The 13,304-nt window shown below is 33.7% G+C and overlaps 1 protein-coding gene across 1 annotated transcript in view; it reads left to right on the top strand.

The window, feature by feature from the left end:
• The window catches only part of LOC125835811 (putative pentatricopeptide repeat-containing protein At5g37570), a 130,928-nt gene that overhangs the window by 1,731 nt on the left and 115,893 nt on the right, over positions 1-13,304 (top strand). The gene's annotated exons all lie outside the window — the stretch shown is intronic.

Here is a 13,304-nt window from a genome sequence, read left to right as displayed (position 1 = left end):
TTATTTGTCTTCATGTCCCTTTTTTCGTTTTTACTGGTTTTCCCCTTCAGTGAAAAATCATTCTTATTACTTTATGGATGTGTTTCGTATGAAGGAAGTCACCCATAATTTAAATTACAATTTCATTAGCAGTACAACCATTGTTGAACAAGCGATATTGCATCAACAAAGACTTAGACGTAGACATTGGCTGCATGTCATTTGCTCAACAATGGTTTTGCTGTCGAGAAAACACTCTGCCTTGACACTTCTCTTCCTTATTGCTCCAACTTGTAAAAAGGAGATGTCTTTGCTAACAATTAGACTTTCTGCAGGAGACAAATGATGGAATGTTTTCCTTAATTAGGTGAAAAATGACAAGGTTTGAGTGACATTCTTTATTAGTATATGCATTTTGAAAAGTTGGGAATCAACTGATTACTCTGCAGAAGGAAAGGATAGTTGACATTTCTGAATGGAACCCATCTCCCAATTACTTCTCTTTTGCTATGTCCTTTCGTCCCCAACATGAACACTCCTCCATTACCAGGTTTCTTGATTCTACCTCTTCTGTCCTTCAGTTTTTTATGTAAAGTTTTCATCTTTAGCTTTATCACACTTCTTTCTTTCTTGTTTGCATAAAGGGTCCATATCTTTTTTTATGAAAATGCTAGAAATTTATGTTTATCATATAAAGTTTTAATCTTTAAGTTTATTCTATGCTACTTTGGTTCTTGATTGCACAAATTGTATATAGATTTTATATGAAATGCTAAAAGATTGTGTATAACATGTAAAGGTTTAATCTTTTAGTTAATTGTATACCATTTGGTTCTTGATTGCATAAAGTTTTCAAGGGTCTTATGTTTTATTTGAAGTACTAAATTGATGTACAACAACAACATACCCTATGGTATCCCACAGAGTGGTATTTGGAGAGGGTAGAGCGTACGCAGACCTTACATCTACCTCTGTGGCAGAGAGGTTGTTTCCGATAGACCCTCGGCTCAAGACGAAAACAATTTAGGAAAAGACGTAATGGAAGTACAAGAGACAATAAAAAATAACAAAAACAACAGATAGTAGTAGAATAGTACTACAACAATAATCCTATAATCGAACTACAATAGATGCATTTCAAGTAAAATGATTTTTAATTTTTATCTGTACTTTTTCCTTCTTGATTGCATAAAGCTGTCTATGGAAGTAAATTGTGAGTTTGTACTTTGTTATACTTGCCTTAATTTTGAATGTGAATATGCACTTTGTATTTCAAGTAAAAGTTTTCATCTGTAGGTTTATTCTAGAATTCTTTAATTTCTCTATTGCTAAAAGGTGTCTACCAAAGCAATATTTTGAATATGCACTTTGTTTTTACTTGCTTAAGTATATATGGGTGTTTAAAAAAGCTTGTTGAGGAATTTGGTTATCGAGATTACCCCTTTGTAGAAAGTTGAGCGGATTTGTCACTCATTGATTAGGTTCTTTAAAATGGAAGATCGAAAACGGGCTCTTGTGAGCAGATTGTTGCAGTATGCACTAATACATCAAGTCTTGGGGATCCCATATAACAAAATTGTCATCAGGCGCACTGCTGAGGGGAAACCATACCTGTTATATTTAGAACGTAGTCAGGTACAATGCTGAAAGTGCACTAGCTTTTGGTTCTCATTTTTTGTTGAAATTATGTTTTTCATGTTTGCTCGTTGAAGTACCTTATCAGAAGTGTGTCTTTTATCGATAACTATCTGGATTCTTGCATTCTTCCAAGTGTTTCCAGTAGAGTCAAAGATTAGAGGTGTAAAATGACTCGTCCTTGGATGGAATTTTGCTATAATTATTTGCAGTAGCCTTATACTAGAAATATGTTCTATAAAGGTTTATTATCTACTAGACAACTTGCACAAGACAAATACTTGGAATATGACATGAAAAACATGATGTTAACCCCTTTTTCCGGATGGTATATACGAAATTTCCTGCTGTTGTCAATTGATGAATTAGTTTCTCACCAGTGTCAAACACATACTTTCCGTAATATCTGTCGAATAGTTTTTTCTCTTCATTTTGGTCCTGCTTCATCAGCCATGAAGAAAGTTGTCTCTCGGCCAAGTCCTGCTCTTCTCTCTTATTTGAACACCACTTATTTATCAATGAGGAAGTACTCAAGTGATGAATATTGGATATAAGAATTTAATATGTACTGGTTTCTTCTTATACATCTTTTTCCCCTTGTATTAGTGGATGCAGCTGTCGTTTCCCATATCCAAATAAACCAACTTATCCAAAGTAGACTCTGTAAAAGCCATGAAGATTAGATAATTGCAACTTTCAAGAACTTACATCTGTTATTTTGATCATATGATACATGGTTTACCAGCATTTACATAACTCTTCTTCGGAAAATTCTCCCAATTACTGATGCTTTCTCATATTTTTCATGTTTACATCATCGATAAAGATTCAGTTTCAGAATCACATATTCTGATTCAGCTGAAAAGATTCTCATTATATATGTTTGAAATTACATTCTTGATGCCAGAGTAACATTGATTGTTTAATTTGAGTATGTTCTTCATGCTACCTGCTTTGCTGTTGCTTGCAGTCGATATCTTCACATTTGCAATATCGTTTATCCTATCCTCTTCTAGGAATGTGACAAACTGAAGTTGGAGTTGCCAAATTTTAACTTCAATGCATCACATCATGGTGATTTTGTGGCTATTGCTTCTGAACCAATATGCCTTGTGGGATTGGATGTTGCTTCTCAAACCATCCCTGAGAAAGAATCAGTGAAAGAATCCATTCAGAGCTTCTCATCATACTTCTCAACGCTGGAATGGTTTAATATAATCAATGCTGGCTCTTCTCGTGAGATTGTGAGTGAGTTTTATAGGTACCTCTCTATTTATAGATCTTATCTAATGCTTTGTAAACGCCACTACTGAAAGCATTTTATTCTTGATTAACCTCAAACTCGTACAACTATGTGATTTTCAAAGTGTTCTTCCATGTTCGAGTTAGAGATCACAGTGAGAGTACTATGTATAGCTTGTTTTCTCTTCCATTACTCGTTAGAGTTTGGTGTCTCATTTATGGATAAGCCTTGGCTGAATAGATATTCTTTTTTAGAACATTATTGACAAGTTACATAAAGAGAACTTCTCTAAAAGATCTGCTCTTGTATCTGTTTCTGGCATAATTTGAGCTGCACTTAATGTATAATTGGTCTACTGATGATTTAATCTTATTCACACCGAGTGAATTCAGTAGTGTGTATAACTCATCAAATGTGTGCGTTCAGGCACGTCGGAGGTGTAATGGAGTTCACAATAATAGTGTACATTTACTTTGTGCTCAAAGTTTCAATATCCTGCTCTCAACATCTGCATAGAGCTATTCTACCGATTTGTGCAAGCATGTTCCTACAGATTATTCTGCCGATTAATCATAATTTATTACCTTTAGAACTTGCCTTAATAACTGGTGCACCCACTGTGAAATGTCTTAAAGAAAAGTAAACCATCTTCGAAATTTCTCAAAAGTAAAAGTAAACCATATGTGAGATTTATCGAAGAAAAAGTAAACCATACTTTAAATTTCTTCTGTCACGTGCTGTTGATTTCCAAAATAACCTTGCTTGTACAGACGATGAAGGAAAATTTGACAAGTTGATTGAGGACAAGGGAGGGAAGATACTGATTGATCCAAAGGCACTTATGCATGTCATAGGTACCGAGATGGATTTTGTTGATCATAAACTCAGGTATGAGATGGCATTTCTGCTTTATATTGTACTAGTATAATTATAGACTTGTGGTCATATGTCATTTGTTCATGGTGCTACTGTTGCATTTGTAATCTTTTTCTTATGGTCACTCTTATAAGCTTATTCTTAGAGCTTTCAAATCACAGGATTCAGTACCACTATAAGTATAAGCTAAGATTAAACCAAGTTTAACTTTCTAGTTTTTCCAGTACCGTCTCATGTCATGACATTAAGTATCTCTATGAACTAATATCAAAGCAAGTTAATTTTTTTAGTTTCTCAGTATGATTATGACATAACTTTGATGTTTAATAGGCTGAAGTGAGCTGCAGTCTTTTCTTCTTTCCCTGCAGAGATGAGCTTCTTTTTGTTATTCTGCTGAATCTTTCAGTTGCTTTTAAATTAACTTGACTTAGAATTAGGATTTTGCCTAGATGACCTTTGCGACTTGTGTTGTAACTTTCTCTAGATTTGCCTATCACGTACTTTTAGGACTCCACCTTAAGGAAAAATAAGGTGCAACAGAATAGCAATTACATTACTGATTCTCTTTTGCTTGTCATGTCTAGCTATAGTGCAGTCTCTTCCATGTCATATGAAGTCTCGTTCTCTTAATACAAATATTACAACGCACCCTCTTTATTCTCTCGTCTCATTGTCTGTGATTCCTATGGATGAGTATAAGAAAATATTCTTTCAAATTATACAGGCTTTACCCATGATTCATGTCTTTCCTTTTTTCTGTGAATTACCACCCTTGTTTCCCCCAAACGAACTTTTGTGATGGTGTCTAGAACCGTTGATTGGATAGTGGTTAGCCACATTATGGCCTCCTTGCGTCTCCATTTTGATACCCCTACCCTAGCAACATATGTTTTCTCTTTTATTGCCATGGCAGATTAAATGCTCTCGATCCTATCACTTTGTTGCCATGCAATTTAGAATGAGAGGCATATGAACTTCATATACTGATTAACGAGATTGAGTAAAAAATGTAGTTTTTCCTGTTCAATTCATAGTTATCTTTGTCCTTGTGAAACTGATCCACCATGCTTTACTGCATGAATTCTAGTAGCACTAACTTGCATCATCCATTTGCACTCCAATATATTGCTATTCATTAACCTGGTTTATCGTTATATGTGTCTCATAAGCATCAAAACTGAAATATTTGATTTCATGAACAGATCTGAGTTCATATTTGTCAATCCAAATGCAACTGGACAATGTGGTTGTGGAGAATCTTTCATGACAACAACTAGCTCAGAAGCTGCTAAGTTCGTGGCAAATCTAGCTGATAGTTTATTATATACTCATATTACGTACGTTAGTCGTTATATATACACTTAGAAGTGTGAGTATATACTATATAGTCGATCTGTAGTAACAAATTAACGATGTTAACGGTCAGAAACAGAAGGTTTTGTTATGTTTTCTCCTTTTTTCCCCAAATCCTATGTACATTAGCTGTTGTAAAGAATAAGATTTTCTTTGCCATGGAAAGGTGAAAGTAGAACAATGAAAATTGAACTCACGCTTATTACGTTGAAGACTCTCACTTGTACCATTAGACTATACGTTTTGACATTTGATTAGTGACTGGTAGTTCATAATTGATATAAAAGGTACATTACACCATAATAAACCATGAAACTGATACAGATGAAGAATATATATATATATATATCTTATTACCGTTTACACTTTTTTCAGATGAGATGGTCACACAAAATCAACTAGTTTTTTCCGACCGAACTGGATTCTCCTCTTGAGACTTTTTGGACTCAAATTTTATAATCACTTTCTGCATGGCTGCTTTGAATCTTTTCACCCTTTGCTTGTCATGATCATCTGCTAACTCATTATTCTGCTGAGTAGTGTTGCCACTTGACTATTCATCTTCTTGGCTTGCATGGAATTTGTGTAACTTCACATACTTCATGATGTTTTCCACAAAGTTGTTGAAAGTTGAATGAACTTATAATGAAAAAGTGAAGTTATTTATAGTATGTGAAGACTCAAAAATTGGACATAAAAAGACAAAAGAAATTGCAATTTTATGCTAAATGAGAAAAGAGCAAAGGATTTTGTTGGTGGTTGGTTGTGTCTTTCATGACGATTGATATATTGATCCAAACAAAAAAATGTTGGTTTGCTCAACTATGTAGAAGGTAAAGACAAATTATTATTTGTTTTTAAAAATAATTTGGGGGCAGGGAGGGGAATACAAGGGTGGAGGAATCGAATGAGTGGGAATCAAATGAGAAGGGACAACAGAGTGGGAAATCAAACTTTCACCAGCAAATAAGAGACATAGATAGCTAGTACTTGTATATGTAGGATTGTGCATGAGTCAAACTGGATCGAATTTGAGATTGTCGATTTTATATTTTGATTTTTGGATCTTGTACTCGAAATCCCATCCAAACTTATAAGTTTGATTTGGATTGTTTTAAATATTTTTATTTTTAGCTTATAAGATAAGTTGATTCTTCTTGTTACAAGAAAATGTTGTTGGTTCTGCTCATCCGATTTGGCCACCTAATTAAAGACTGCAAAGCCAAATAATTGGTAGGCAAATTAATTGTAGATTATGTGAAAGAGACCGTCACACAATCCTATTAGTCAATTAACAAGGTTTTGCTTTCGTAATTTCTTTTTAATTTTAAATTATTACTTACTGAATACAAAAATATCATTTTTGTGAGACTAACTTTAGAAAAAAGAGAAAAAAAAGAGGAAGTATCATGTAAATTAGGATTAAAAAAAATAAATACTTTAACTCCATAATTGATGCCCCATCAAATAATGGAAAGAATATTTCCTTCTTTTGCTAGAGAGAATTGATAATGGAAATAATTCGCGTAAGTATGATTTGTATCATATCATGTAATACACCGTTTATGTATTATGACTTTTAATATACTTGAATTGATTTGTATTATATCATATAAGACAAAGTTTATACGACTTTCAATAGAGATATACCTTAAAATCTTTATCATAACTTCTAAACAATTAAAAGTTATATATACAACTTATTTTTCAGAAGGCACTTATTAAAATATCTTATATTTCGATCTCACATGTAAAATTAAATTTATGCCTGAATTGTGGTGGAGTTGTAAGTGTTTCTTTAATCACATTTTGGATTTTGAATTCTCCTTAATGATGGTGTTGGCTTTGTTTGAACGAGTTTTACTTCCAATTCAATCTGAATTCGTGCTCCAATGCAAATATCAGACGAGACCAAAAAAAAAAAAACCAAAAAAGAGAAAGGTCATTCTTGTAATTACAATTGAATTGGAACTGGTCAGCAACAATTTATTAGGAAGAGAAGTTGAAATTCAACAGTTTTTTCTTGAGAAAATGATCAAAATGGTCCTTAATGTATGAACTTTGATTCCATTTGGTCCTTAATGTATGGACTTGATGGAAATGGTCCTTTATGTATCATAAATTGTGATCAATTTGGTCCTTAACCCTAAAATTAATTAATTTATTTTTTGCCGTTAAAATACACGGAATATATAAAAGATGCGCTCGTTCAAGACTTTCCTTCCTCTGTTTCCAAAAATTTCAAAAGGGCACATAAAAATTTTTTTAACCAAAAGGGCAAAATCGCTCCTGACGGAGCGATTTTTTTATGACAAAATTGACGCTGTTACTCTTTTAAAAAACATAAAAATCGCTGCCGGTCCAATTTTTCTTTTCTTTTTTCTTTAAAATCGTTGTTGTGAATTTTTTTTAACAACGTTGCCCCAGTAGCGTTTAAAAAATAGAAATAACTACTATAGCAGCCATTTTCTTAAAAAAGTTTAAATTTTTTTAATTAAAAATTCTCGAGACGAGGACTGCTTAAAAAAATAATGGGAAATCGCTCCACATGTAGCGATTTTAGTTTTTTTTTTTAATGGCAGCGATTATTTAAAAAAAAATCAAATCGCTACACATGGAGCGATTTCCCATTATTTTTTAAGCAATCCTCGCCTCGGAAATTTTTAGTAATTTTTTTTTTTTTACTTTTTTAAGAAAATGGCTGCTATAGCAACTATTTCTATTTTTTAAGCGCTGTTGGGGCAGTATTGTTAAAAAAAATAAATTCACAGCAGCGATTTTAAAGAAAAAAGAAAAAAAAAATTGGACCGACAACGATTTTATGTTTTTTAAAGGAGTAACGGCATCAATTTTGTCAAAAGAAAATCGCTCAGTCATGAGCGATTTTTCCCTTTTGGTTAAAAAAAATTGATGTGCCCTTTTGGAATTTTTAGAAACAGGGGAAGGAAAGTCTTGGACGAGCGCATTTTTTACATATTCCGTGTATTTTGACGGCAAAAAAAAAAAACTAATTTTAGAGTTAAGGACCAAATTGATCACAATTTATGATACATAAAGAACCATTTCCATTAAGTCCATACATTAAGGACCAAATGGAATCAAAGCCATACATTAAGGACCATTTTGATCATTTTCTCGTTTTTTCTTTTCTCTGTAAGTTTTGGAAATGGAAATGGAATTGGAACTGGAATTGGAGAAGGGTGTCCATAGATGGATAGTTAACATTTCTGAATGGAACCCATCTCCCAATTACTTCTCTTTTGCTATGTCCTTTCTTCCCCAACATGAACACTTCTCCATTACCAGGTTTCTTCCTCTTCTGTCCTTTTTGTTTTTTTATGTAAAGTTTTCATCTTTAACTTTATTAAACACTTATTTCTTGATTGACTGCATAAAGGGTCCATGGATTTTTTATGAAATGCAAGAAATTTATGTTTTATCAATATAAAGTTTTAATCTTTAAGTTTATTCTATACTACTTTGGTTCTTGATTGCATAAATTGTATATAGATTTTATATGAAATGCTAAAAAAATTGTGTATATCATGTAAAGCTTTTATCTTTTAGTTTATTGTATACCATTTGGTTCTTGGTTGCATAATGTTTCCAAGGGTTTTATGTTTTATTTGAAGTGCTAAATTGATGTATAGCAACAACATACCCTATGTTATCCCACGGAGTGATATCTGGAGAGGGTAGAGTGTATGCAAACCTTACATCTACCTCTGTGGTAGAGAGGTTGTTTTCGATAGACCCTCGGCTCAAGACAAAAATAGTTAAGAAAAAGATGTAATGGAAGTATGAGACAATAGAAAATAACAAAAACAACAGATAGTAGTAGAATAGTACTGCAACAATAATCCTATTATCGAACTACAATTGATGCATTTCAAGTAAAATGATTTTTAATTTTTTCTGTACGTTTTCCTTCTTGATTGCATAAAGCTGTCTATGGAAGTAAATTGTGAGTTTATACTTTGTTATACTGGCCTTAATTTTGAATTGTGAATATGCACTTTGTATTTCAGGTAAAGTTTTCATCTTTAGGTTTATTCTAGAATTCTTTAATCTCTATTGCTAAAAAGTGTCTACCATTACTTGCTTAAGTATATATGGGTGGTTAAAGAAGCTTGTCGTGGAATTTGGCTATCAAGATTACATTTGTAAAAAGTTGAGCAGATTTGTCACTCATTGACTAGGTTCTTTAAATGGAAGATCGAAAACGAGCTCTTGTGAGCAGATTGTTGCAGTATGCACTGATACATCAAGTCTTGGGGATCCCATATAACAAAATTGTCATCAGGCGCACTGCTGAGGGGAAACCATACCTGGTATATTTAAAATGTGGTTGGGTACAGTGCTGAACATGCACTTACTTTTGGTTCTCATTTGTTGTTGTAATTATGTTTTGATGTTTGCTTATAAAGGTATCTTAATAGTGTGTGTTTTATTATTAACTAACTGGACACTTGCATTCTTCCAAGTGTTCCTGTAGAGTCAAAAACTAGAGGTGGAAAAATGACTCGTCCTTGGCTGGAATTTCTCTATGAAGATGGGAATTATTTGCAGTATCTTTATACTATAAATGAAGACAAATTCTTGGTATATGACATGAAAAACATGTTCAACCCTTTTTCCGGGTGGTATATACAAAATTCCTGCTGTGCTCAATTGATGAATTAGTTTCTCACCAGTGTCAAACATATACTTTCCGTAATAAGTTCTCTCTGTCTTTGTTTTGGTCCCGCCTCATCAGCCATGAAGAAAGTTGTCTCTTGGCCAAGTCATGCCCTTCTCTCTTATTTGAACACCACTTATTTATCAGTGAAGAAGTAATCAAGTGATGAATATAGGGCAAAAGAATTTAGTATGTACTGGCTTGTTCTTGTAGATCTTTTCCCCTTTGTATTAGCGGATGCAGCTGTCCTTTCCCATATGCAAATAAACCAACTTATCCAAAGTAGACTCCGTAAAATCCATGAAGATTAGACAATTCCAATTTTCAAGAACTTACATCTGTTATTTTGATCATATCATACATGGTTCACCAGCATTTACATAACTCGTCTTCGGAAAATTCTCCCAATTACTGGTACTTTCTCATATTTTTCATGTTTACATCATTGATAAAGATTCAGAATCACCTATTCTGATTCAGCTGAAAAGATTTCTCATTATATATGTTTAAAATTACATTCTTGATGCCAGAGTAACATTGATTGTTTAATCTGAGTATGTTCTTCATGCTACCTGCTTTGCTATTGGTTGCAGTCGATATCTTCACATTTGCAATATCGTTAATCCCATCCTCTTCTAGGAATGTGACAAACCGAACTTGGAGTTGCCAAATTTTAACTTCAATGCATCACATCATGGTGATTTTGTGGCTATTGCTTCTGAACCAGTATGCCTTGTGGGATTGGATGTTGTTTCTCTAACCATCCCTGAGAAAGAATCAGTGGAAGAATTCATTCAGAGCTTCTCATCATACTTCTCAACGCTGGAATGGTTTAATATAATCAATGCTGGCTCTTCTCGTCAGATTTTGAGTGAGTTTTATAGGTACCTCTCTATATATAGATCTTATTTAATGCAAATGTAAACGCCACTACTGAAAGCATTTTATTCTTGATTAACCTCAAACTCGTACAACTATGTGATTTTCAAAGTGTTCTTCCATGTTCGAATTAGAGATCACAGAGAGAGTACTATGTATAACTTGTTTTCTCTTCCATTACTCATTAGAGTTTGGTGTCTCATTTATGGATAAGCCTTGGCTGAATAGATATTCTTTGTTAGAACATTATTGACAAGTTACATAAAGAGAACTTCTCTAAAAGATCTGCTCTTTTATCCAAGAACTTATTAGTCTCTTTGGTTGGAAATAGTTCCCTTGGATAAAGTTGAGCTCAGATGGCTAATGATTAAGTTAAATGAACCGTCATACCTCATTTAGAGAAAGAAAATCAACCTTTGTACTGCTGAGTTCTGGGAACGACCATATATAGGTCATTCAAACTGCTCAACAATCATTTTCCTTGGGAAAATATGACAAGTTGGTTTCTAACATTTTATGATACGTGGTGTAGTGTGATATTAGCTTCTGCTGTTACCAACTCATCCCCTGCTTATTTGCTTGTTAAATATGTTTTACTGGAAAATAAGGTGAAAAAATGCAACTCACTCGTACTTCCTTCAACAACTCCATGGGAACGATCTCTTTGAGGAGACAAACTGTAAAAGTTGTAGGCAAGTAATAACTTCTAAAGCATCTCCGTCACTTGTTTGTAAGTTGTAACAGTCATACTGAGATTTGGTCTAGCTACTAGCAACTAACAACAATTGCCTTGACCAACCACCTTTTCTTTACTGCAATAGTATTGCCATTTGTTCTACGTTCATAGTTTCAAATTGGATTTTACAATTTCTACGTCTAGCCTTGCCAAATTAATCTCTACTTTCCTGAAATGAGTATGTCAGATTTTTCAACCTTCATGAGGGTTCCGAATTTATCCTTCCAGCATCGACATGAATCAAAGAGTAATCTATCACATCACTTGTCGGAAAAAAGGTTCATACTTCACAACCAACTCAACAATCTAGTAGAGTTGAATTTGATGTAGAGGGAGTAGAGAATTAGATATTAGGAACATCTTTTTTTTTTTGGTGATTAGTTGAATGACAGGTTTTGTCGCCCGACAAACAAAATTCATGCTAAATGATAGAAAGATTACACTGACAGATCTGACAACTTATGCAGATATTGGAGTGTAAAGGAAGCATTTGTCAAAGCCATTGGTGATGGTGTGGGTTACAAATTGGACACCATTGAATTTCATCACAAAAGCTGGGAAAACATAGTTGTCAAGGTTGATGGCAAAGAACTAGAAGATTGGAGATTTTGGCTTCTTGAATTGGAGAAAGATCACGTGGTTAGTTCTTCAATAGTGCTAATTCTCGTCTAGTTTCCCTTTTAACTGTTAGTGATGCTTGTTCCAAAAGGAGAGTAAACAATAAAGAACCGTTTAAGTAAACGTTTTGAATCTCTTATGCTATATCAACTAGAAGCTTACATATAATCAACAACCCCTCTTTCATAAACTAGGAATTTAGTTGTTTAACTTGTGAACGCGCGTTAATTACTTCCATTCTATCACAACATGCATTCCTTGTCTCTCTTAGAACCTAACTTTTAATTACCTGAAACTTGTGACAGAATTTTATGAGTTAGTCATTGAGCCGAAAAGAGCATATCTTCCAAAAACTATATAATCGTGAAGCTGAAGGTGGTTAAACTGGAATGCAACTTGTAGGAGTTCATACAAAGTAAAGCGCAATATCCCTTCTTCCATGTCAACAAACTCGTGCTACGAAGCACAATCTCCTTCTTTGAAGCTTCTCGTTTGAATTTTGAACTGCACATGCTAGAGAACGATAGGGAACTAACACTCGACATTGTTGAATATTTAAGTTTCATGTTATTCTGGCAAGCTGTCCGGATAGCAAATGGAGTAGCTACCTTAGTTGAACGGATAGTAGAACCTTTTTTCAATTGTATGATTTTTGCAATAAGACTGACTATTCTGTAATGTTGCAGGCATCAATAGCTAGGGGTCACCCTATGTATGCCACCAGCAGTTACAAGACAACGTTGAATTGGACAAAGTTCAATGACGAGGAATACAATTTAGGACTTCATCTTCCTAATGCAAGATTCATTTTCCGGAAGGTAGAAGACCTTTTTCCCTCCAATGGAACAGGTAGAGTACCACCGTGTTGATCACAAAATTGTGTCTGTGTTGAAGGATTAAGAAGAGGTCAAAGAAGCTATTGTATTGTACCAAGTGCTAGAGATTTTCTCCGAAAGACATGATCCAACTAAAAGACGAGAGCTACTCAAACTTCTAAGCTAGGAGCGGACCAAGCTTAGAAGTTGTGAATTCACATGAATCCAGTAACTTTTGCCAAATCCAAAGTTGAGGAGTTCGCACAATTTATTATGATTTCTTGTACTTGGTTTATTCATACATTAGAGAGAAAATCAAATCAAGAATCATTTTGAGCTCAAACATTTAAATGATATCTAGAAAATCATATTTTTGTTTGGTTTAGGTATTTCGTTTAGTAGATTGGTATTTTTTTTGTCCCAATTTATACGATAATTTTGCTTCTTTTAGTCTATTTTAAAAAATAACATTATCTTTTAATAATGAGAAAT

Source organism: Solanum verrucosum, unplaced genomic scaffold (assembly GCF_900185275.1).
Source record: "Solanum verrucosum unplaced genomic scaffold, falcon-dt-bn FXZP01000128.1, whole genome shotgun sequence".
NCBI classification, from domain to species: Eukaryota; Viridiplantae; Streptophyta; class Magnoliopsida; order Solanales; family Solanaceae; genus Solanum; species Solanum verrucosum.
The sequence above is the reverse complement of the archived record's forward strand: the minus strand, read 5'-3'. Positions and strand labels throughout refer to the sequence as shown.